General features: G+C 49.8%; 1 protein-coding gene across 1 annotated transcript in view; it reads right to left on the bottom strand.

Moving 5' to 3' along the window:
• Positions 1-1831: 1831 nt before the first annotated feature.
• PURA (purine rich element binding protein A) overlaps positions 1832-23028 on the bottom strand; it is a 63293-nt gene continuing 42096 nt past the window's right edge. Inside the window, exons 2-3 of the transcript XR_004680885.1 lie at positions 14436-14659; positions 1832-2375 (exon numbers count right to left, since the gene is read on the bottom strand). The gene's annotated coding sequence lies outside the window, so the exon portion shown is untranslated. The remainder of the gene's footprint in view (positions 2376-14435; positions 14660-23028) is intronic.

Raw genomic sequence — 23028 nt, 5'->3', positions numbered from 1 at the left:
GATGGCAGGGTCCTGGGATCGAGTCCCGCATCGGGCTCCCTGCTCAGCGGGGGAGTCTGCTTCTCCCTCTGCCTCTGCCCCTCCCCCTGCTCGTGTGCTCTCTCTCTCTCCTTCTCTGTCAAATAAATAAATAAAATCTTAAATAAAGCCTCTCCTTCCTTCCTTTAAAAAAAAAAAAAAGTTTTACTCTCTTATTCCCCACACTGCTATGGAGGCTTCATATATATTGTCCTTCCCTCTCAAACTATGGGATTTTAGACCTGTCAAAAAGAAAAACCATAGGCCCCAAACGGTGTTACTTTGGCCAGGTGTCACTTTGGCCAAGTCACCAAGCCGAGGCTTAATAACACAACCTAACTGCAATTTCAACCTTTGCCAGAAATGTAGTCAGGAATTTCCTGATAAGCACCACTGAGGCAATCTGTCACTTGGTGCCCTCTAAACCCTCAAAGGAAGGTGGGGTGATCTGCGTTATAGGAAGCGCTCCACTCTACCCCTAAGGGCAAAATCCTTTCTTTTCTTTTGCTAATAACTTCCTTGCTCCAACCTCCCTCCTATTAAAAAAAAAAAAAAAAAAAACCCTTCCATTTTGTACAACTCCCCTCTACTAGGTAGATGGGATGCTGCCTGATTTAGGAATCATTTATTAAAGCCAATTAGACCTGTAAATTTCCTCGATTGAATTTTTTTATTTAAAAAGATTAATTATCTTATAATCCGTTTCCAGTGAGCACCTTTTGGTGTTGCCTAGCTGATTGGCAATGCCCAGCTGACTGAGACATGATCTTTGAAGATGAGATGATGGGTAGTGTGTCTCATTTCAAAGTACCACCTGTACTGTTTACTATTTACTATTTAAGTGATACTTTTTTATCTTTATACGTTTATTTTTAAAAGAAACACATACAGATGGGAAAAATAACAGTTGTGAGGGGTACCTGGGTGGCTCAGTTGGTTGAGCAGCTGCCTTCCACTCCGGTCATGATCCCAGGATCCTGGGATCGAGCCCCGAGTCTGCTTCTCCCTCTCCCTCTGCTGCTCCCCCTGCTTTTGCTCTCTCGCGCACACACCCTCTTTCTCTCAAATAAATAAAATCTTTAAAGAAAAAAAAAGACAGTTGTGAAAGGTAGAGAAGAATCATGGCTTCAGACATGAAGTATTAGCTGTACTAATAAAAGATACTGAAAACATGAACCCAAGGTCCCAAGGGGTAGAGATTAGTGGGCAGGAAGATGCTGGGAGCAGGGCAGGGGCAGGGAGACCTAGGTTGTATGGCAGATCTGAAGAGGGGAACTCCACGTGGAGGTCAGGGAGGGTGGGGGAAGAATTGAGCCCGAATGAGGTTTGAGGGATATGGTGGAGGGGAAACACGCTGGGAGCCGAGACAGAGAAGGGATTGGAGAGAAAGGAGAAGCAGCAGTGGTTTGGGGACACATTCTTGAAAGGGAGGGCAAGATAAAGAGAGACCCAGGAAGGGGTGCCGAGGGGTTATGGTGTCCTTCTAATGTTGGCAGGGCAATACAGCATTGCTTCTTAGCCTCTGAGGAATGAAGGTCACTCACGCACACCCCAAAACCATATTTGGACCATCAGGGGCAAGATCCACCCTTTACCGAACACTGATGCAGAAGGAAGACCAGAGGGGCGCCTGGGTGGCTCAGTTGGTTAAGCGACTGCCTTCGGCTCAGGTCATGATCCTGGAGTCCCAGGACTGAGTCCCACATCTGGCTCCCAGCTCAGCAGGGCGTCTGCTTCCCCCTCTGACCCTCCCCCCTTTCGTGCTCTCTCATTCTCTCTCTATCTCAAATAAATAAATAAATCTTAAAAAAAAGAAGAAGAAGAAGAAGAAGGAAGACCAGGGACCATACTCTGACATTAAGACTTTTTGGCAGGAAATTTTTCTAGGCCCTTCAGGCAAGCATACACCTCTAAGGTTCTAATGAGGTCAGGACAAGGTGAGGAAGGGGGTGTAAGGCAGGGATAACTGCCTTGAAAGGGAGGAGAGCTTCTCATGATAGTTGGGACAAATGGGGGCTGTGCTGGGGAAGAAGAGATGATGAGTTATATTTTCGGTATAGTCCCTGCCCACTCCCCTTTTACTGAGCCTGTTGGGATTGAGAAGGCATAACTAGCAAAAGAAAAAGAGAACATTTCCCACTCCCACATCCACTTCCACGTCCATAGTGAAGGAGTGTTCTCATGTGAGTACAAACCCAGAGAATGTTGCCGGCAGCAGCCAAGAACCCGAGAGACATGGCCAGGTTGCACATCCCACTTGGTTCTTTTCTAGCCCAGGACTCAGCAGCGGGCCAGTGGTAGAAGTTGCTGGAGTTTCTCCAAGTTTCTTCACAACAGCAGTGAGTTTCCTTCCATTTCTGGAAATAAAGAAAAATGTCTGTGTAGAAGACCCTGACAAAGCATATTTTCTGTAGAAGTTCATTAGCCACAGAAGCTGCAATGGATTTTCCACATACGTGAATTCATGAGAACCATCTAAGGACTGCAGAGACAGCAGGATGCAGTGGTTGGGTATTCTGTGCTCTGAGATGTATCCATTTTATGAATGTGGCCAACTTACCCACTTTCTCTGAGCTTCAATCTTATCTATAAAATAGGGATAATAACACCTACCTCATAAACTTTACATGAAGTCTTGTTGAAAGGAAGAATCCAGATTCACGATTTTTCCCAAGACCATTTTATCTCACTTTTTTTTTTTTTTTTTTGAAGTAAGCTCTACGCCCAACATGGGGCTTAAACTCACAAACCTGAGATCAAGCGTCACGTGCTCTATCCACTGAGCCAGCCAGGCGCCCCTTCACAAGGCCATTTTAAAAACCATCGTATTTTCATTGGATCCCGTTTGTTCACTCAACAATTCGATGAAAGAATGTTTCTTGGATGGCTAATGTGCCCTCAAAGCTGTGATGGCTACAAAAGGAGAGGTGCTCCCTTAATTCCTCTTCCAGGCATCTGCCTCCTGGTGGAAAAGCCAGAGAGCGTGAGACCCAGTAAGGCCCCTGTGAAACAGAATGCTCAACGATGTTGTCATACCCTCCTGTGTCCCCAGAACTCCTGAAAGGGAGGCCATGCCACACTGGCTAAGGTGGGATGCACGAAAGGAAGGGTGTGGAGCAGAGCCTGGAAAGGCAGGATTTGGAGAAGTGGGAGAAAAGAGAGCATTCTCGGTATATATGTGCTGAGCGAGTGAATGAATGAATGACTAAACAAATAAGCAAAGACAACAAAATCAGAGAACAGTAGGCATAACCATAAGACCAGCCTAAGTGGACTGCGGAAATTGTAGAGTTGTGAGGAACAAGGTAAGAGACAGCACAGGTTGTGGAAGAGCTCTGGAGATAGCAGAACCTTCTGGTAGGAAGATGGAGTCTGGAGCTGGAGTGACAGGGCTGCATTTGGACTCCATCACTTATTGGCCATGTGACTTGAGCAAGTTACTTGACTTCTTTGTGCCTTCGTTTCCTCATCTGGAAAAAAAAAAAATAGTGCCAGCATTCCATAAAGCTCCAAACTGTGAGCTTTTAGTCTTGGCATTTGTTTTATTAAAGGCTAAGAAGAGTATAGATTCAATATGAAACCTACAGGGAACCTGTGACGCTCCTGGGAATGGGAAATGAGAACGGGGGGCAGTCTTTTGTAAAGAATCTCTGGGCAGCAGAGTTTAGGCCAGTCAAAAGGGAAAGGGCGGGTCACAACACACATGCAGCCCCAAAGGGTCAGGGACTGGAAACAAGCCTTCCTCAAAAAGAGAAAGCCTGCCATCACTTGCTCATAGCGGTGTGGAAGTTGGAGCCTGGCACAGAAGCACTCAGTAACTCTACTAAACGGACTCCTCTAGGTGCTGCGCAAGTTGGACATCTTTCTGGAACTCCCTGGCTCAATGGCAAACACTAGTGAAACTCCTCTAGGTCAAGTCCAAAGAGTTGTTTTTTTTTTTTTAAGATTTTATTTATTTGACAGAGAGAGAGAGAGAGAGCACAAGCAGGGGGAGCGGCAGGTAGAGGGAGAAGCAGGCTCCATACTGAGCAAGGAGCCCGATGCGGGGCTCGCTGGGATCATGACCTGAGCCGAAAGCAGATGCTTAACTGACTGAGCCACCCAGGCGCCCCAAGTCCAGAGAGTTTTAAAGCACTGGAGAGGTCCACTAAGACCTGGCCTCTGGCTTATTTCAGTATCTTCTATTTATGGAAGCAGACAAATGAACACATGTGAAACAAAGCCAATGAATGTGGCCAACACAAGCACCAACTCCAGAAGAGAATGACTGGATTCCTGTATTGTGTCAGGGTATTAAAGAAATGAAACAAACAATTATGCTGCTGCTTCTCTTTCTTAGCTCATTGCTCTGCCAGCGTCTAACGGAATTTGAGGTCCAGGTCAAGGAAAAGAGGCAAACTCATCAGTTTGCTTCTGGCCTTGGTTCAAGGTTTTGGTTTTCATCTGAGCAATGGATCTCGCAGTTTTGTGCCTCTTCTTCTGATCTACATTTTAAAATTCTAATTTGCTAGTTACGAACATCTCCACTGCAATTGACCAAAATGCTATTCAAAGTGGTTTAAGAAAGAAGGAGAGAGATTTTATTTATTGGCTCATGAAACCAAAAATTCAAAAGTGAGTTTCAGGCGTGGCTGGATCCAGTCACTCAAACACTGTCACCAGGACTCTCCTCTCCTGCTTTCTCCGGCTCAGCTCTCTTTTCTCGGCATCTCAAGTAGTGCCTCTGGCAGCATCAGAATTCCATTCTCACAGCAGAAAGTCCCAGCAAACAAAAGGCATTCTCTTTCCCAACAGTCTTAAGAAAAGCTCCAGGTTTTAGTGTTTGCCTTGGCTTTCGGTAACTTGCTTTTTTCTGAATGTGTGGTTGGAGCCATTAGATGTGATACCTTGGCTCCTTCCATGGTTTCCCCTGGAGCTGGGTGTGAGGTGAGGCACCACCAAATCCTACAGTTGAAAGTGCGCAAGGAATGGCTTCCCTAGGAAAAGTGAAGTTTAGTTACCATAACTAGGAAACGGATGCCCAGCAAACAAAAAACACAGCTGACCCCTATAGGCCACCGATAACCCGAACCACAAAGCCTACGGCACAAGTAATACAACAGTCCAATAGGTTAACGCTGAATCAAGTTGGGAGTCAATCTATCTTCTCCTGTATTTCCAGGAAAGTTGCATCCGATGGGGAGCAAATTTTCAGCACTCAGAGGTTGAGCCTGGTTGAGATCTGGCATAAAACCTGCCATTGGTTTTACCTAAATGCACTCTCCTCTCTGGAAGTGTTACTTCTGAGGAAAGGGCTTCCGGGAGCACTTAATGCTTTAAGTATTTGTACAGCACACCTTGAGTTCTCAAGAAGCATCACATAAATGCCTGCGTTTTTAATTGTGACTTTTTGAGGCGCTGATTCCTCAAGTGGCCTGGTATTCAGATAATGATCTGAGGATCTCAGTCCTGGAGTAAAACACATTTTTCTCTTAGGCGATGACTCAGTGGAGTTCGGCCATGAAATTCCCATCAACGGCTCTGAAGAATAGCCCTGAAATACTCAACTGTTATGTCCATTTGCATTTATATTTATAAAATGGACCGATAATAATAATTCAGCATATAACATATGAAGCATAAGAACTCAAGGCAACATTAAATCCACATATTCATTCAATACATTTGCTACATGCCTACCATGTGCCAGGGACTATCCTAAACTTTGGGGACGTAGGAATAAACAAAACAGATTTAGAAAATTCTTGCTTAGATGAAGCTTACATTTGCAATAGTCTGTCCATTTGTATACATCTTCCAGCTGCCTCTGTTATTGACAGGAAGTATACACCAATAAACAAACCTGGCAAAGTCTCAGTGAGTGCCTTATTCTCCTCTTCATAGGGATTAAAAGCAGACTTCAGAGAGATGCAGACATCCGCTCCAGGAGCCACGGAAAGTAAGTGGTAGAGTCAAGACTGAAATTCCTATCTCCGTATCTGCCTTTTTACTACTCTCTCTTAGGGTGTGGATGGGGGCTGATGGGGAGTGGTGGGGACTCTGGCAAACCAGAGACCAAACTCTGTGCAAAGGGAGCCACTATTATTCAGCCCCGTGTCACAGGGAAAGTGGCCCACTGCAGCTAGGTTTTCTGAGTTTTCAAGAGGAGCCCGCAAACAGGATTTTGACGTGAAAACTGATTTTTAAAACACTGTGAAAGCCAAAAAATAATCTGGCATAATTCAGGCCCTGGGTCTGCCCCTCTATTGGAGGTCACAGTGTGGCCAGGAGCGTCCCTGGGGAGGGTAGACTCCAGATAGCAGCTCTGAAACTCAATGTGGGTAGGAAGCTGCAAAAACAGCTGTGGTCCTTGCACACAAGTATTTCATAAGGCTAAGGTAGAAAAATGGTGGCTTGTTTACTAAAAAAAGCGAAGTCCTTAATGAAAGGTAAGAGTGAGGAAGCAGCTGGAACATTCCACACAACCCACGCCCCCCAACCCCAGCCAGTGTGAAGGAGGTTGGCAGAGAACCATCCTATGTGGGTTGACAAGCCACGCTTATCTGAAAGGGAAAATTTTACTTCAGGGCGGGCTTCGTGTTACATCTGAGGTCCTAATAATGATCATTATGCTGTCAGCACACAAGACGTGGTTCAAAATAATTCTCCTCCTAAAAGTCACATTCTACTCGCTTCCTGGCCCTTCCTCGCCTCCTCCACCCCATGGCCTCCCATGCTCAGCAAGCCTTTCCTCTTCCCCACCCCATTTACCAAGGGGTGACAGCCACCGGCATAGGGAGGTCTCCTCCCTGGGGTGGTCTGGGGCCGGAACAGAGTTGGTGGTGGCCTGGCCTCCTCCTGTCCTGGCTTTTGGGGGAAGGGAGGGAACCCAGAAGAGCTTTAATGTTTTAAAAAACATCTGCACCATCAATAGAATGAAACTCTGCAAGAGGATAGTTTTACTTAAAAGGTGTAAAGGAATTCCCATCCTCCAGATCTTAAGATCAGAAAACCTCTGTTTACTACAAGAATTGTTTCAGAGAGGAAGTGAAATCTGGCACATGAAAAATCCCATTCCTGTCCGCTCTCAGGATAGTAGCTTTGCAGCCATATGCCGTGAGTATTTCATCACAGCCAAACGGGACTGCGCGGCGCTGGGGACAGATTTGCCGTGGCCGCCGCCTCAACCACCTCCTTCTGTTGCGGGAGGCAGGTGGGTGGCAGTGCTGTGAGATGCGATCAGTTGTGAGCTGGGACCTCACAACTCCGTTTGCACCATGAGGCCCTGGGAGCCTCTTTGGAAAACACACGAAGCAAGGACCTAGATTTTTTCTTTCTTTCTTTCTTTTTTAAAGATTTTATTATGAGCGAGAGAGCAAGCAAGAGAGTGAGCGAGAGCATGAGCAGGGGGGAGGGATAGAGGGAGAAGCAGACTCCCCGCCAAGCAGGGAGCCCGACGCGGGGCTTGGGCTCCATCCCAGGACCCCGGGACCATGACCATGACCATAAGCATGAGCCGAAGGCAGGCACTTAACCGACTGAGCCACCCAGGCCCCCAGGACATACATACTTTCTGAATAGGACGAGACAAAGAAAACTTGTACTGTGCCCCCCTCCCTTGCTTGGAAGATCATTTAAGATTAAGAGAAAAAGTGACCTCTCCCACTTGTGGAGGCAGGGCGATGCTATGAATCGAAAGGTCCAGAGGCCCGTGTTCCAGTCCGGGTTCCCGGGCATCCTGGCTTTGGGACCCAGAACAATTTACTAAACCTCTTGAGCCTCAGTTCCCTCATCTGTAAAATGAAAATAATAATAGGACCAAGCTCGCAGAGCTGCAGTGAAGGTTGGTTGGTGCACAGAGTAGAAGCTGCTCTCTTTGAGGAACTCACACAGAGTTCACCACGGCCTCCGTGAATCCCCCCCATACCCACCCCCATCTACAACCTAGGAGAGGGTGCGTATGCAGACCTGTGCTTCAGCCTTGGCCCCACCCCTAGTTTCTGTGGCTCCCTGGACACGTAATCAGGAGTTACACATGATGACCAGGGCCACTCTCTTGCAATTCTGTAGCTGCCGCAGTGGAGACACGAGCTACCTTTGCTCTCACTCCAGCCCGAGCCCCATTTTAGACACCACCTTTGCCTGAATTGCCGGACTGCTTTGGCCACATTCCAGATGAGAATGCACCTGTCCCACCTCCTGCTCCAGGCCCCTGGGGCAGCCAAATTGGCAGCACCCGTAGGTATGGCGTCTACCAGCGTCAGAGCTTCTGACTCCCTGGGACCAGGGCCTAGGGATCTTCAGGTAATGAGCCCTGTGAGGGAGCAGGTGCACATTCAAGTCCGCATCGATGGCCCCCTGGTGCCTCAAACTGCATATTTTTTCCTCAACCTGTTTCTCCTCATCGGTCCTACTTAACTCATCATCCCCCAGGGGAGCCAGGCCTCCAAGCCAGAAACCACGTGGCCCCCCAGCTTCAGGACAGGCCCAGTCGCCTCTTCACAGAGTTCGGCCCTTCTCCCTGCCCCGCCTGCCCCTGTTCAGACCTTCCCTGTGTTCTCATTCCACAACCAGTGGTCCTGCTCTCCACCTGCCCATTCTGGAGGGCTTCATTTGCAGTGTTAATTTAGGGACGCCTGGGGGGCTCAGTTGGTTAAGCGTCTGCCTTCGGCTCAGGTCATGATCCCGGGGTCCTGGGATCGAGCCCCACATCGGGCTCCCTGCTCAGCGGGGAGCCTGCTTCTCCCTCTTGGTCTCCCTCTGCTGCTCCCCCTGCTTGTGCTCTCCCTCTCTCTTTGACAAATAAATAATAAAATCTTAAAATGAAATGTAGACTTGGCCCTAATACTTCCTTACTTAAAATTCTTTAGGGTTTTTCCATCCTCTGCAGGGTTCAAAAGTCTGTCCCTACAGCTTCAGATCTCCTGCCACTTCCATGCCTACCCTACAGGGAAAACCCCAGCTAGACTGACATTATGCTTAGGTCTTTGAATGTTCCATGGGGCTGCATGTCTCTGGGCTTCTATAGACACAGTACCTTCCACTGGAATATCCTCTCTCCTCTGCTACTCTTCCTTAAATCTCGACTGAAATGTCACCTCCTCTAGGAAGCCTTCCCAGTAGCGCTGAGTAATCCCTCCTTTTACACTCCCCAAATATATCACCCATGACCCTATTTTGCCTTTATATGCTTATGTGTTTCTGCCCTACTAGACCCACACAGGGATGTGCATTTTATTCATTTCAAATTCCAAACCTTTATCAGGGCTGATAAGGTCTTTCAAGATCTGGCTCCTGCCCACCTCTCCACCCTGCCTCCTACCACTCTCTGCTCCACCCACTTCACCCAGTCACATTGGCCTTCGGACTATTGCCGAGAGCACCAAACTGCTTCCTGCTTCTGGGTCTATGTTCCTGCAGTGACCTCTTCCTAGAATGCCCTCCCCTAGATCTTTCCATGGCTGGCTCCATCTTGACATTCAGATCTCTGCTCCAGTGTCCCCTCCTCAAGAGTCCTTCCTTGCCCAAGCAATCAGAAGTAGTCTTCCTTCTCCATTTTTCTCTCTTATAATACCATATTCTCTTCCCTTTGGAGCACTTGTCACAAAGCTATAGCTCTTTCTCGTTCAAAATCAGCCTTATTGGGCGCCTGGGTGGCTCAGTTGGTTAAGCGACTGCCTTCGGCTCGGGTCATGATCCTGGAGTCCCGGGATCGAGTCCCGCATCGGGCTCCCTGCTCAGCAGGGAGTCTGCTTCTCCCTCTGACCCTCCCCCCATCATGCTCTCTCTCGCTCTCTCTCTCTCTCAAATAATAAAATCTTTAAAAAAAAAAAAAAACAAAAACAAAATCAGCCTTATTGAGGTAGAATTTGCATAAATAAAAGGTGTACCGTTAGATGAGTGCTGACAAATACCCATATATCCACCACTCTACTCAAGATACAGAGTATTTCCAAAACCCATTCAATTTTCCTGATTGCTCTTTCCAATCAATATCCCCCGCCCCCTACCCATCCAGGGCCAGCCCCAGCCAACCGCTTCTCTACTTCCTGTTCCCATGGCTTCCTTTTGCTTGTTCTAGAATTTTATTTAAATGTAATCATATGGTATGTGTTTTTCTATCTGGCTTCTTTCACTCAGCCTAATGTTTTGGAGGTTTATTCCTGTTGTAGTGCTTATCAGTATTTGTTTCTCTGTTACTGAGTTCCAAGCGATTGTGTGAATATTCCACAATGTATCTATTGGCCTGTTGATGGACCCCTGGGCTATTTCCAGTTTGGGGCTAAAATAAATAAAGTTGCTTTGACAATTCTGGTATAAGTCTGGTGTGTGGACATCCATTTTTATTTCCTTCAGGTAAATAACTATAATGGAGATCGCTAGGCAGATGGTAAGTGTATGTGTAATTTTATAAGATACTGCCAACCTTTTTTCCAAAGTGCTTTTCCATTTCACACTCCTACCAGCAATGCATGAGAATTCCAGTTGGTCCGTGTCCTTGTCAACACTTACTACCAGTCTTTTCAATTTTAGCCATTCTAATGGGTGTATGGTGTCATCCTGTGGTTTTAATTTACATTTCCCTAATGGCTAGTACTATTGCACAACTTTTCATGTGCTTATGAATATTTGTATATCTTCTTTTAAGCTATTTGCTAAAATCTTTTGCCATATTTTAATTTGGTTGTTTGCCTTCTTCTTATTGAGTTATATATTTCTCTGTATGTTGTGGATGCAAATTATTGTCAAAAATATGTATTGCAAAAGTTTCTTCTATTCTGTGACTTACCTTTTCATATTCTTAATGCTGTCTCCGCCCCTTTTTATGATTAGTTTTACCTGTGATCTAAGAAAACTCTGCCTATCCCAAGGTCATGTAGATTTTCTCCTATGCTTTCTTCTAGAAGTTTTATAGTTTTTCTTCATTAAATACTTAGTTCTTTGATCTATTTCAAGTATGTTGTGAAGTAGGGATTGAGATCCACTGTTTTCCTTTTGGATATTCAGTTACTCCAGCATCATTTGTTGAAAAATCTATCCCTTCAACCGTAGTTATTTAAATCGTTTCCTTTTTTTAATTACTATTTGTCTCTCCCACTAGACTACAGGCTCCATATATTTGTTCTAATTTAATCTGAGCTCTTTTCCATCCCTGCTACCTCTTTGCAGGGAGAGAAAGCAGGGAAAGAGCTTACTTGCAAGTCACTTATAGACCTGATTCTAGGGGACAGGAGCAGGGGAGTGGGGAGAGCAGATGGGACCAAGCCAGGACATGGTGTGCTTTGGAGCTGGTCACTGCTGCGGGGAACTGGGGCTCCATCCTGCAGGGACCGGCCGAGTGCACCTCAGAGCCTCCACCCAGTGTCGGAGAAGGGAGCAAATATCTCCCAACTCCAACTCCATTGATCAGCGGTTGCCCCAGCAGGATTAACCTCCCCAGACCAGCAGACCGTGGTGCTCGAGGTCAGAGAGAAGCCGTGGGCAGAAGGCAAGAGCCATGGGGAGCAGCTAAGCCAAGGGGTTTTCGCCTGCTCCCAGCTGGTCGCCAGGATGCCAGATGAGTAAAAGGTGGGTCAGGAGGATGAGAAAAGGGTCAGAGTTTCTGATACACATTCATTCAGCGAGTATTTATCGAGTGTTTCCTCTGTGCCAAGCATTGTGCTGAGCAGTGGAGACAGTCCTCCAACAGCCAATCCGTGCCCTCAGGATGGAGACAGACAGCAACTGATTCAGTGACTGTTGTATATTATCCCAAGCAGAGGTCAGTGCCATGAAGAAAAACAAAATGGGGTAAGAGAATTGTGAAGGGGAGTGCAGGGATGGGGCTTATTTTGACCATCAGCAAGTTTCTCTGAGAAGCTGATGTTAGAGAGGGAGAGAATGAGCCCTGTGGATACCTGAGGCAAGAACATTCTAGGCAAAAGGAACCACAAGTGAAAAGCCTTGGAGGAGGAACTAGCTCAGGGCATTAGAGAAAACAGGAGGTTGCTGGGGCTGGAGCAGAGCTAGAGACAGAGCCTCTAAGAGGTCTGGGAAGGCCTCAGAAATGAGTTTGAATTTTATTCAATGGGAAGCCATTGATGGGAAGCCACTGGAGGGCTTTAAGAAGTTATAACCGTCTTATTTATGACTTAAAAGCTATGTGAGATACCGTTACACATATATTAGAATGGCTAGAATGAGAAAAAAAAAAAAAAGGAGGATGATAGCCAGGATGGGCAGGTTGCAAAGCAAAGACCACTGTCACACGTGCTGCTGGGAATGCAAGGCAGGGCGGCCAGCGAGCAGAAGGGGTCAGGGATTCCCAAAAAGATAAACTTAGACTTAACTGTGCAACCAGCGATCCCACTCCTAGGTATTTACCCAAGTGAAATGAACCTTATGTTCACATCCAAACCTGTACATCAACGTTTGCAACTTTATGTATCATCGCCAAAAAACCGAAAATAATTCACATGTCCTTCAGCTGGTGGACGGCTAGCCTGGGGTCCATCTGTGTAAGGACACTCCTCAGCCACTAAAGGAGATGGACTGTTGAGAATACACACGACAACCTAGACGGACCTCAAGGGCATTATGCTTAGTGAAAAAATTCCATGCTGTGTGATTTCATACACAAAACATTCTCAAAATGATAAGACTATTAGAGAGTTGGAGAACAGGTTAGTGATCACCAGGGGACAGGGAGGCATGAAGTGAGAGTGGGTGTCCGTACAAAGAGGCAGCAATAGAAAGTCCTTCCATGATGAGGTCACAGTTACCTTCCTTGGATGTGGTGGTGGATGCACAGATCCATACACGGGATTTAAGTGCATAGAACTATACACACATCCATGCACACAAATGAGTGCAGCTTATAAAATGGTGAATACAGAATAAGGTCTGCAGTGTAATTAATAGTAAGGTACCAAGGTCAGTGCCCTGGTTTGGATATTCTCTTACAGCTCTATATAAGATGTCACCACTGCAGGAAGCTGGTTAAATGGTACACAAGACTCTAATTTTTTGCATCTTCCTGTGAGTCTATAATTATTTCAAACTAAAAATTTAGAAACAAAACGGTGACAAGCGGGTAAAAGGTTACAAAAGACTTCTTTGAAATAGGGGACACTTGCAAATGGATGGGTAGTAGATGACACTTGAGAATTGATGTCAACTTTCTCAGTGTGACATGCTTCTCAGTTGTCCTCATTCTTAGGTAATACATGTAAAGTTTTAGAGGGGAAGTGTCAGTGTCTACCACGTGCTTTCAAATGGTGCAGCAAATATATGCCTATGTATATACATCATTTTAAAATAGAGCAAAATGGAAACAATTATTGAATCTAGGTAGTAGGTTTATAGGTGTTCACTGTATTATTCTTTCAACTTTATATTTGAATATTCTTGTAATAGAAAGTGGAAAGAAAGAAAAAAGCCACAAACTGCTGATGGGTACAACGATCTAGATGACTCTCAAAACATCATGGTTGGGGAGGGATGGGGTGACTGGGTGATGGACACTGGGGAGGGTATGTGCTCTGGTAAGCGCTGTGAATTGTGCAAGACTGTTGAATCTCAGATCTGTACCTCTGAAACAAATAATGCAATATATGTTAAGAAAGAAAAAAAAGAAGAAGAAGAAGGTAGCAGGAGGGGAAGAATGAAGGGGGGGAAATTGGAGGGGTAGATGAACCATGAGAGACGATGGACTCTGAAAAACAAACTGAGGCTTCTAGAGTGGAGGGGGGTGGGAGGATGGGTTAGCCTGGTGGTGGGTATTGAGGAGGGCACATTCTGCATGGAGCACTGGGTGTTATGCACAAACAATGAATCATGGAACACTTCATCTAAAACTAATGATGTAATGTATGGGGATTAACATAACAATAAAAAATTTAAAAAAACCCCATCATGGTAAGTAAAGAAGCCAGATTCAAAAGGCTACATACTGAAAGATTCCGTTTTGTGAAAGTCAAAACTATTAGGGACAGCGATGGAAGATTGGTGACTGTCAGTGGCTGGGGCTGGGGGAGGGGCTGGTCACTAAAGAGCAAAGGAAAATTCAGGAGGTGATGAACATATTCTATATTTTGATTGCGATGATGGTTCAGACACAGTCATGCCAAAATTCATAGAACTTTACACTAAAAACAAAGGTGATTTTAACGTGTGTAAATTATACCTGGAAAAAAAAAAAGGAGAGGAAGTTCTCATGTGCAGAACTATTAAAAGCAATTTACATGAGGGCAAAATCCTCTCTCTCCTAGACTTGTTCACTAGGCTTAAAACACAGTTGGCATCTAATAAGCACTGAATAAATATGAGCTAGCATGTGCATTAATTTTTCCCCCCAATAAAGCCCCTGCGTCACAGGGACCGCTTGCTGAGCAGGATGGTGTGCACAGGCTTGGCACAGAGCACCTGCCTGGTGGGTGATGTGGCTTCGTCTTACTCACGTGGGTTTGACTTTTCCCTGTTGCATCATCAGGAGCAGCGAGGTCCTTCAGGGTCTTGTATTCTGGTGCTCTCTGGCTGGAGGGAGCTCTGTTGGCCATCTCAGGGGCCAGCAACAGCTCCAGGAAGTGACAGGTGGCTGCTTCCACAGACGGGTAGGTAAAGGAATTTCCCTTTCTCTTGAGACTTGTCAATCAAAACCAAACTTCCTTCTCCGGACTAACTCCTTTTAAAGAGAAGGAAGAACTTATCAATTCCCTTTGCAACGTGCTAAAGCCTAACGTGCTAAATAAACACGACACGTTGTTTTCCAACATAATAATAACTACCACTTAGCTTTCTCAGTGCCAGGGCCCTTTATGGGTACCGCGTGAGTCTCACAGCAGTTGAATGGGGTGGCTACTGTTAGGAGCCCATTGTGCAGGTGAGAGAGCTGAGGTTTGGAGAGGTGAAGGGACTTGCCCTTGGCCACATGCTGGGGTGCTCAGCCAGCTGCCCCTGCACTTACCGGCTCTACCATGTGGCCTTTCACAGAGCGCTTGCGCTCTTGAGCCACCCGCCCTACTGCTGCTCAGGGGACCACTTTTATGTGGATTCAGCAGCGCCATGTGGGCCATGGAAGTCTCTTCCTCTGGCCCAGAATGGGATGATCTCCCTTCTATGGGGTGAGTGGTTGCCTCTAGGTCAAATATGGAAGGCGAGGGGAGGAGGGGGGTGAAGGAAGCCAAGGGCAGGGAAGAACATGCAGAAAACACCAGATGCTCTTTCTAGCTTTAAAAAAAACACAGGCATTAGAGAACACAGATTTTTATCACAGTTTGTTAGAAGGGGGAAGAGCAGGCTGTGGAGTAAGAAAGGGCATCTATCCAGACCTCAGAATTGGGTCCAAGTCCCGATGATAATGACAAGAAAGACGGTAATGATGACAATAGTCACTGACATGGTGCCAGGTGCTGAGCTAAACACTCCCCATCAATGACCTCAGGAAGCTTTTCTGTTTTTTTCATTTCCATTTTCACATTAGAAAATGGAGGTCCAGAGAGTCCATACACAAACTCATAGACATATTTTCATACTGTACAGATTCATATACATTGAGCGAGGTCAGGAGGGACACTCATGAAACTAACAATAGTAGTTACCAGAGGAGGGCGGTGAGTGTGACAGAGGGGGAGAGCTTTAGCTTTTTACTGTATTGTGTAATATTTTTTACAATGGGAATGGTGGTGGTACTCGTGGGTGTGTACTTAAAGAACAGCAAAAAAAAAAAAAAAAAAAAGTGGCAGATTGTAAAGCCTGTGTCCGAGGATCCCATAACTAATTTGGAGGAGGGTCTCTCAGATGGCAGCTCTCAGTCCCTAGCTCCCACCCCACCCCGCGCCACGCCTTTCCACGAGAGAGCCCGCGGTTCCGGCCCCCACACTCCTGACGGTGCAGAGGGGGTAGGAAAGGACTTCTGAGAGGTGTCGGCTTCCCCTGGGCTTCCTGGGGGGACTGGGCCAGTCGCGCGTCCCGGGCCTCCGGGGAGCCGGTCGCCCGGTTCCAGCCCCCGCGCCCGCCCACTGTCACGGAGTGGACTCCCGGCCAATCAGACCCGGGTGATGGCACGCCGGGGATGAGAGTGGCAGGAAATCAAGGTCAAGGCCCCCGGACACAATGGGGCCATTGTCGCTCTCCAAGTCAGTTGACTTTCGAGCAGCAGTTCCCCATCCACCCTCGCTCCTTCTCCTCAGCCCCGCCCCTTGCCCAGAAGTCACCTGAACCCACTGCCTCTTTTTCGGCCCCCGCCGGAGGGCAGCCGCGCTCCGAGTCCTACCCCAGACGGGGGAGCTGGGCCGCCCCCTGCATGGCGTGTTACGTCCACCAGGTGGCGATAGAGCACCACACTTCCGAGGGCGGGGAGCAAGGCCCGGGGCCAGCCGCTCAATCACGGATGAGGGCGTGGGGGACCCTGCCCTTCCGTTCTATCCACAAAACCAAGTGAGATTATACTATCCCTTCACCTTTTACTGTGAGGTCACCAAAATCTGGGAACTCAGGGGCTTTTCTCTCAGCAAATGGCAAAATGCCCGTGGGCTGCAGCACTCTTCCTCGGTTGAGGAAAACCGAGGGAAACCTCTTTACCACGCAAATCACAGCGCGTGAAACTGACAAATGCTGGGCCATGGTGCACGGGTCACGTAAGCTCTCTGGCCTGGATTAATCAATTGGTTGATTGATTGATTATGTTAGGGTATAAATGTTATCTGTGAAAGGCCTCCCCACTGTCTCAATGATGTCCTCCTGTGTTGTTCTCCCGCAAAACCGGCTGTAGTTTTCCTTCTGGGCATGTGTCACACTTTGTAATTGGATACGTATTTGTCTGATTCTTTCCCACTAGAATATATGCTCCGTGAGAGCAGGGTCTCGGCCTGTTTTTGTTGACCAGTGCGTCCTTGGCGCCTAGTACAGGATCTGGAACACAGCGGGTGTTCAGTAAATGAATGAGGGCCCTAGTCAGCCCCCGGGAGTGGGCTTCCGGCTCCTGCCAGTCCCGCGTGTGTGAATATAGGGCCTGAGCCCCCTGAGTAGGTGGGAGCTGCCCCAGACTATCAAATTAGGGAAGCTTGCCCTGACAGCAGAGAGAGCTTTGGGGTTAAGACTTGTGCTTCCAGGCTCTGGCTCCACAAATTTGGGCCATTTTGCACGTGTCACTTAACCTCTCTGAGTTTCAGCTTCCTCACCTGTAACATGAAGGTGAAAATGGCCCCTGTCTCTGGAGGTCGTTTGGGGGATTCGGAGGGATCATCAGGGAGGGGACTTGGCCCAGGGCCCAGGACACAGTAAGCACTGGGTGGGTATTAGGCAATATTGTTATTGCTGTTGGCCAAAGCCCGCGTGCTCACGGCAGGTGCCAGCCGAGGTTGGCAGTCTTGGGCCGAGAGGGCCATTGCCCTGGGACTTGCCCCTTGGCAGTTCTGGTTTGGTTTCTTCTGTGAACGGGCACAGGAATTTGAGGCTGGTGGGGGCCCGTCCCTGTCTCCGGTGCAGGTCTTATCCTCTGATGGGGGGCAGAGCTGCCTCTGCTGCAGTCACCCCTGGGGACACCCTCTTGCTGCCCCTCAGCCTCCCTGGGACACTGTGGGTCCAGGCAGGCCGTTGTTTACCTTACACGTGGCCCTAGGGGCGGTGATGAGCAAAGGGGCAAAGCTAACTTGTCTCTGCCCTCAAGAAGCACCCAGTCCTGGGTGGTGGTGGGGGGGCGGGGGAGATGGTGATTAAAGCCACACTTAGCACCGCAGTAAGGGCACAGGACCTCAGGAAGCCATCTGTGAGTTGGGAGCGGAGGGATGGGAGTGAGGAGGTATCAAGATCCAGCCCCCCACCTTGAGACAGCCCCTCTGGGGACTCCAATCACCCAGTGGAACACCAGGCCAGTCCTAGGCCAGGCAAGTGGTCGGAAAGAGATTAAGACAAATGCACCCCAACGACACAGGCTCCTCCTGAGATCTGCTGTCCTTCCCTTGTGTCACTGGGCAATGGCCCCACACCATGTCAGGTCCCCAGCCCCAGCCCTGAGGAAGGAGGAGGAGCCTTTCAGGGCGGTGGGCAGGAAAGACCTCCCACAGGCAGAAGGGCCTATGAGGGGGGAGCCTGGGCGGCGGGCTGGCGCGAGGTCAGCATCCCTGGCTGCCACAGGGAGTTCTGTGGCCCCTCTGCACAGGGGGCCCGGGGTGAGCTGGTGGCTCTGAGCGCCCTCCCACACCCGCCACCGGCAAATCGGGGGAGCGGGGGAGCTGAGAACACGGACTCTGGGGGCCCAGCCCAGCTGCTTCACCAGCTTCGGCAAATTACCTAACCTGAACTTCAGTCTCCTTGCCTAGAATAGCACCAAGCCTCCTAGGGTGGCTTTGAGGGTTTAGGGAGATAATACGTGAACTCTTCTGGCACAGAGTGGGCACTTAATAATCACGGGCATTATTGTTATCCATTCTTTGATGAGCTCTTTTATCCCAAGGTTCTGCCAGTTTGGAGATCAGGAACCTGGGATCCAGAGAGGTTAAGTAGCTTGCTTCGAGTCTCGGGATTTAAACCCAGGTTCCTTTGACTCCAAAGCCTGTGTTCTTGGGAAGGTGAGGGAGGGGGTGGCAGGGGCCCCAGGCACGGTGGGGTCGGAGTAGGAAGCAGGGGGGAGGCAGAGCGAGAACCCCCAGGGCAGGTGGGGGCTGAGGCCACCTACAGAGCCCTGGCATGCCTCTTGCCAGGCTGAGCCACAAATCTCTGCTCAGCTCTGGCCCCAGGATTTTGTGGCGCCCTCTCCCTCACCCACTGTGGCCGATTGGCCCGGACCCCTGCTCTTCTCTCGTTTTCCGGGCCAAGCGCAGTAATCTCATCTCACAGAAGTGACCACAGCTCCGTGGGCCAAGCGGGGCTCAGGCCCGTCCATGTGCCCGGCTACACTGCCCCTCGCTCGCTCCCCTCCCCGTGACATACCCAGGCAGTCCCCACTTTGGAGACCCGTGCCAAGTGTGTTACAAGCACAAAGAACAAGGCTAAGGCAGATAAGATCTTGGCGTCCTGTGGGTTTTAAACAACTACAGGGTTGGGGGCATTGAGGGTGGAGGAGCGGTGGGACCTTCTTGAGCCCATCCTGCTCCCTCCCCAGCTCCAGAGGGGTGGGCCAGGACCAGGGGCAGAACTGGGCTCAAGATAAGCGGAGGTCAAGAAAGAAAGAAAGAAAAAAAAAAAAAGCAGAGGTCAGGTGGGCCGCAGAGCGCAGAGGATGCTGCCGTGTAAGGCCTTGGGTTTTGGGGGGTGAGCTGGTATGGTGCGGCAAGGGCGATGTTGGTCCAGCTCCATCCACCCTCACTTAGAAACTGTGTGGCTTTGGGAGGTCACTGAACTCCTCTGAGCCTCAGTTGCCTCATCTGTAAAATGGGGTTCATGAAACGCTCACGAGGTTTGTGAGGATTTAAAAAGATAAGGAATCGGGGCGCCTGGGTGGCTCAGTTGGTTCAGCGACTGCCTTCGGCTCAGGTCATGATCCTGGAGTCCCGGGATCAAGTCCCGCGTCGGGCTCCCTGCTCGGCGGGGAGCCTGCTTCTGCCTCTGACCCTCCCCCCTCTCATGTGCGCTCTCTCTCTCATTCTCTCTGTCTCAAATAAATAAAAATTTAAAAAAAAATCTTAAAAAAAAAAAGATAAGGAATGGAAAATGATCCGATCTCCCTTGCTGTGGCTGCCGCCGTGGCTCCTACCACTGTCCCTGACGACGACTTGGAGATGAGACCGCAGGGTTGCACAGCTTGGCCAGCCTCCAGATGGGGGTCAGCCAGGTCAGCTCGCGAGGTTTCTTCCCTGCCCAGTCTGCTGATAATGACACCAGGCCCCTGGGCCTGATACAGGCAGCTCAGAGGCCCTGCGGAGGAGCTCACCCCAGCATCGCACCCCTGCTTACCTGGCCAGCCTGTGAGGTGGGGTGCGGACCCCTTCTCCTGAGGCGGCCTAGTCTCTCTTCCCTCTCACTGATTCTCTGTCTGTAACTTTTGCCAATGCCAGGAGCAGCTTCCGCCAGGGGTCGAGAGGGGAGAAGGAGGGAGCTGGGGAGAGGGGAGGGGATAGAGGAGGCTCTCCGATCTCTAAAGGGGGAAGGGGCCATCCCTGTCTTTTTAATCTCAGGCAGGAATTGGTGACATTAGGTAGTGTATTTTAGATACCTGTCCCCACACCCTGGCACCCTCTTAGGAAAAGTTCTGCCCTCAAAAGCACGATACTGTTAACAAAAGAATGGAAGCTTTCACAAGGAAATACAAACTGTTAACTGAAAACAGAGTCTGCGGTCCAGCTGGCCCACCAACGCCCCATTTCCAGGGCTGGGGGCTGTTGCTTCGTATCCTTGTCTCTGTCCTCCCTTCTATGCTCCCCTGAGAGCAGGCCAGGCCTGGGCTGGTGGAGGGCAGGAGTGCTGGCCTGTGCTCAGGTTGGGGCTGAAGTCCTGCCCTTCAGCCCTTTCTAGAAATATCAGCCTGAGCAGGGGCCTCACGAGAACCTGCTCATCCCCAAATCCTGTACCTCAGGCAGGATCTTTCGGCTCTTCCTGCAGGTGGGGCCTCTGGCTCCATTCCCATTCCTCTCCTCTCCATCCCTACCCAGTTCCCCCAGAATCTGGGGCGGAAAACTCTGGGCCTCCAGAGCCTTCTGAGGGTCTGGAGGAATCTCAGAGGCCCTGGGAGCCCCCAGTCCAGCCTGGCTGGGTGAGGAGCAGGCAAGCCCCAGGGGGTGGGGGGATGTGTGGAGGGAAGTTGGCCCCAGTGTGTGGAGCCTCTGGAACTTGCCGATCTGAGCTTCGATTACGCTGGAATGTTCCCTGTCCGGTTCACAGCCATGTCCGTGGGGAGACTGTGGGAGGGTGTCTGGCTGTCCCAGGCTCCTCAGGCTTGGAAACCCACAAGCCCTGCCTTTAGGATCTGTGATCTCTGGCCTGCCCACCCACAGCCCTCTCTTCTTGCCTCTGCCCACCCCAACCCCATTTCTCAGCAGCCTCAAAGGACTTAAGCTTCCCTGGTCCTCTCTCGTATGCTCTGCCCACCCCCACTAATTTAATTCCTACTCTTTCTTTAGGACTCCCCTCCAGGACGCCCTCCTGACCCCTCCCTGTCCCAAGCTGAGCTGGCTGGCTGTCCGTATCATCTAGCATGCCTGCTATCTCGGGAGTAGGTGCTTTGTAAAGTACCTGTTCCCTCTCACCACTGCCACCTGCCTGAGGACAGAGCTGTGCCATTGCTGGGCCCTGGCGCCCACACAGGACCTGCCTGTGGAAGGGGCCCCACTGGACTTAGTCAGTGAGTGGCGATCAACCTCATTCGTGGCTTTAGGAGTTCACAGTTTATTGTGCAGGTGGGGGTGAGAGCCAGGGTGACTCTGGCCTCTTCCCGAAGTCCTGGATTTGAGATCCCCTTTCTCTTGCCCTCAACCCCATCCCCCACCAACCTAATAAGGGCTGGGGAGGTGGTGCAGCAGAGGAGTTGACCATAGGGCCAGCATGCCTGCTGAGGGGGCCTGCCGCAGCTTTCCTCTTCTGTAAAATGGATCATTCCAGCACCTTCTTTGTGCCGCTTTAAGGACTGAATGTAATAATCCCCAGAAAGAGCCCCTTCCCTTCCTCTGGCGACTCTGGACCAAGGGTGACTCTCTTTCCCAAAGGTTGTGCTCTCTGGTGAGGGGAGGGCACCCTATGTGCAGCAGTTCTATACCCCCCATCCCCAGCCTACTCCCTCCGTAGGGCCACAACTTCCCCCAGTGCAGAAGCCAGGGCAGCTCTGGGACACGTGGCAGGGGTGTCCAGGAAGGCTCCTGGACACAAGGGACAAACAAGTGGCTTTAGTGGCAGGTTCTTTGCCCACTTTTATTTGGCTTTGGGCCCAGAGGGCACCTCTGACCTTATGGGTGAGTCCCCAGTCTCATGACTGACTGCCTGCCAGGTGCCAGGGTCTGGGAAATCACTACCTAGGCCCAAGGTGGGGGGCAGAGTTGGTTAGCTCAAGCAGCGGGGGAGCTCAGCCATCAGAAGCATGGGCAAGCTGCCACCTCCCTGCCATGATACCTGGAGGCCTCATTGCCCACCATCAGGCCACCGTCCCCAAGACCAGAAGACACAGACAATCTGTGTGGAGGCAAGATGAACCTGACCAAGGGTGGAGGCCAGCATGGCCTCCTGTCCACCGCCCCTCCCTCCCCCAGCTCAGGGCCCTGGGCAATGGTAGGTAGGAGGGATGGAAGGTACGAACCCTGGAGACAAACAGGCATCTGTTTTAATCCTAATTGGCCATGTGTGATCTTGGGTTAGTGACTTCATTTCTCTGAGCCTCCGTTCCCTAAGCTATAAAATGGGGATAATGACAGCACATGTCTCTTAGAAAGCTGTAAAGATTGAAGAGGAAAATTCACATAATTCGTTGTGCTCGGAGTGCACATATTAAGAGAATAATAAATGGTGGTATTACTCTTATTACTATGTGTGTCCCTAGCATCTACCCAGGATACTTTAATGCTCTCCAACCTAACAGAGTCAGAATTTGTTGAACATTTATAATGGCTTAAAGAGGAGCTCAATTACCTGACATGAGAGGAGGAGAGGGCCCACCAGGCTCTAAGGCAGGGGCTGCTCTCCTTTTCTGCCCCCACCCCTTGCCTGGAGCCCCGGGTGGTCCTGCTGCTGTCTTTACCTCTTCCATGTTCAAAAGCTCACGGAGGCCTTGCTGCATCTTTTGCATGTGGGAAACTCAGACACGTGGGCAGCCCTGCCACCCACGAGCCAGGGGCCCCGGTCTGAAGGCCACGGGACACTGCAGTGGCTCGAGAGTGGGCTGGGATACGGGCCTGGCCAGAAAAGTGGTAACAGGGATCACACCTTTGCTCGGTGCCATGCTTCTGGCTTTGCAAGGGGGACTCTCCAGCTTTTCTCGCCATAGAGCTGACTCGCGGACAATGACAGCGGCAGATGGGGCCCCTTGCCCTGTGCTGGGGGCCTCAGCTCTGTAGCCACTGGGAAGGTGCTGCAGTGCACAGAGGCGAGGCTGACAGACCCACTTCCCGAACGGCCTGAGCCACGAAGGAA

This window comes from Mirounga leonina, unplaced genomic scaffold (genome assembly GCF_011800145.1).
Source record: "Mirounga leonina isolate KUSES-001 unplaced genomic scaffold, KU_Mleo_1.0 Mir_168, whole genome shotgun sequence".
Classification (NCBI taxonomy): Eukaryota; Metazoa; Chordata; class Mammalia; order Carnivora; family Phocidae; genus Mirounga; species Mirounga leonina.
This window is presented reverse-complemented; position numbering and strand designations above follow the sequence as displayed.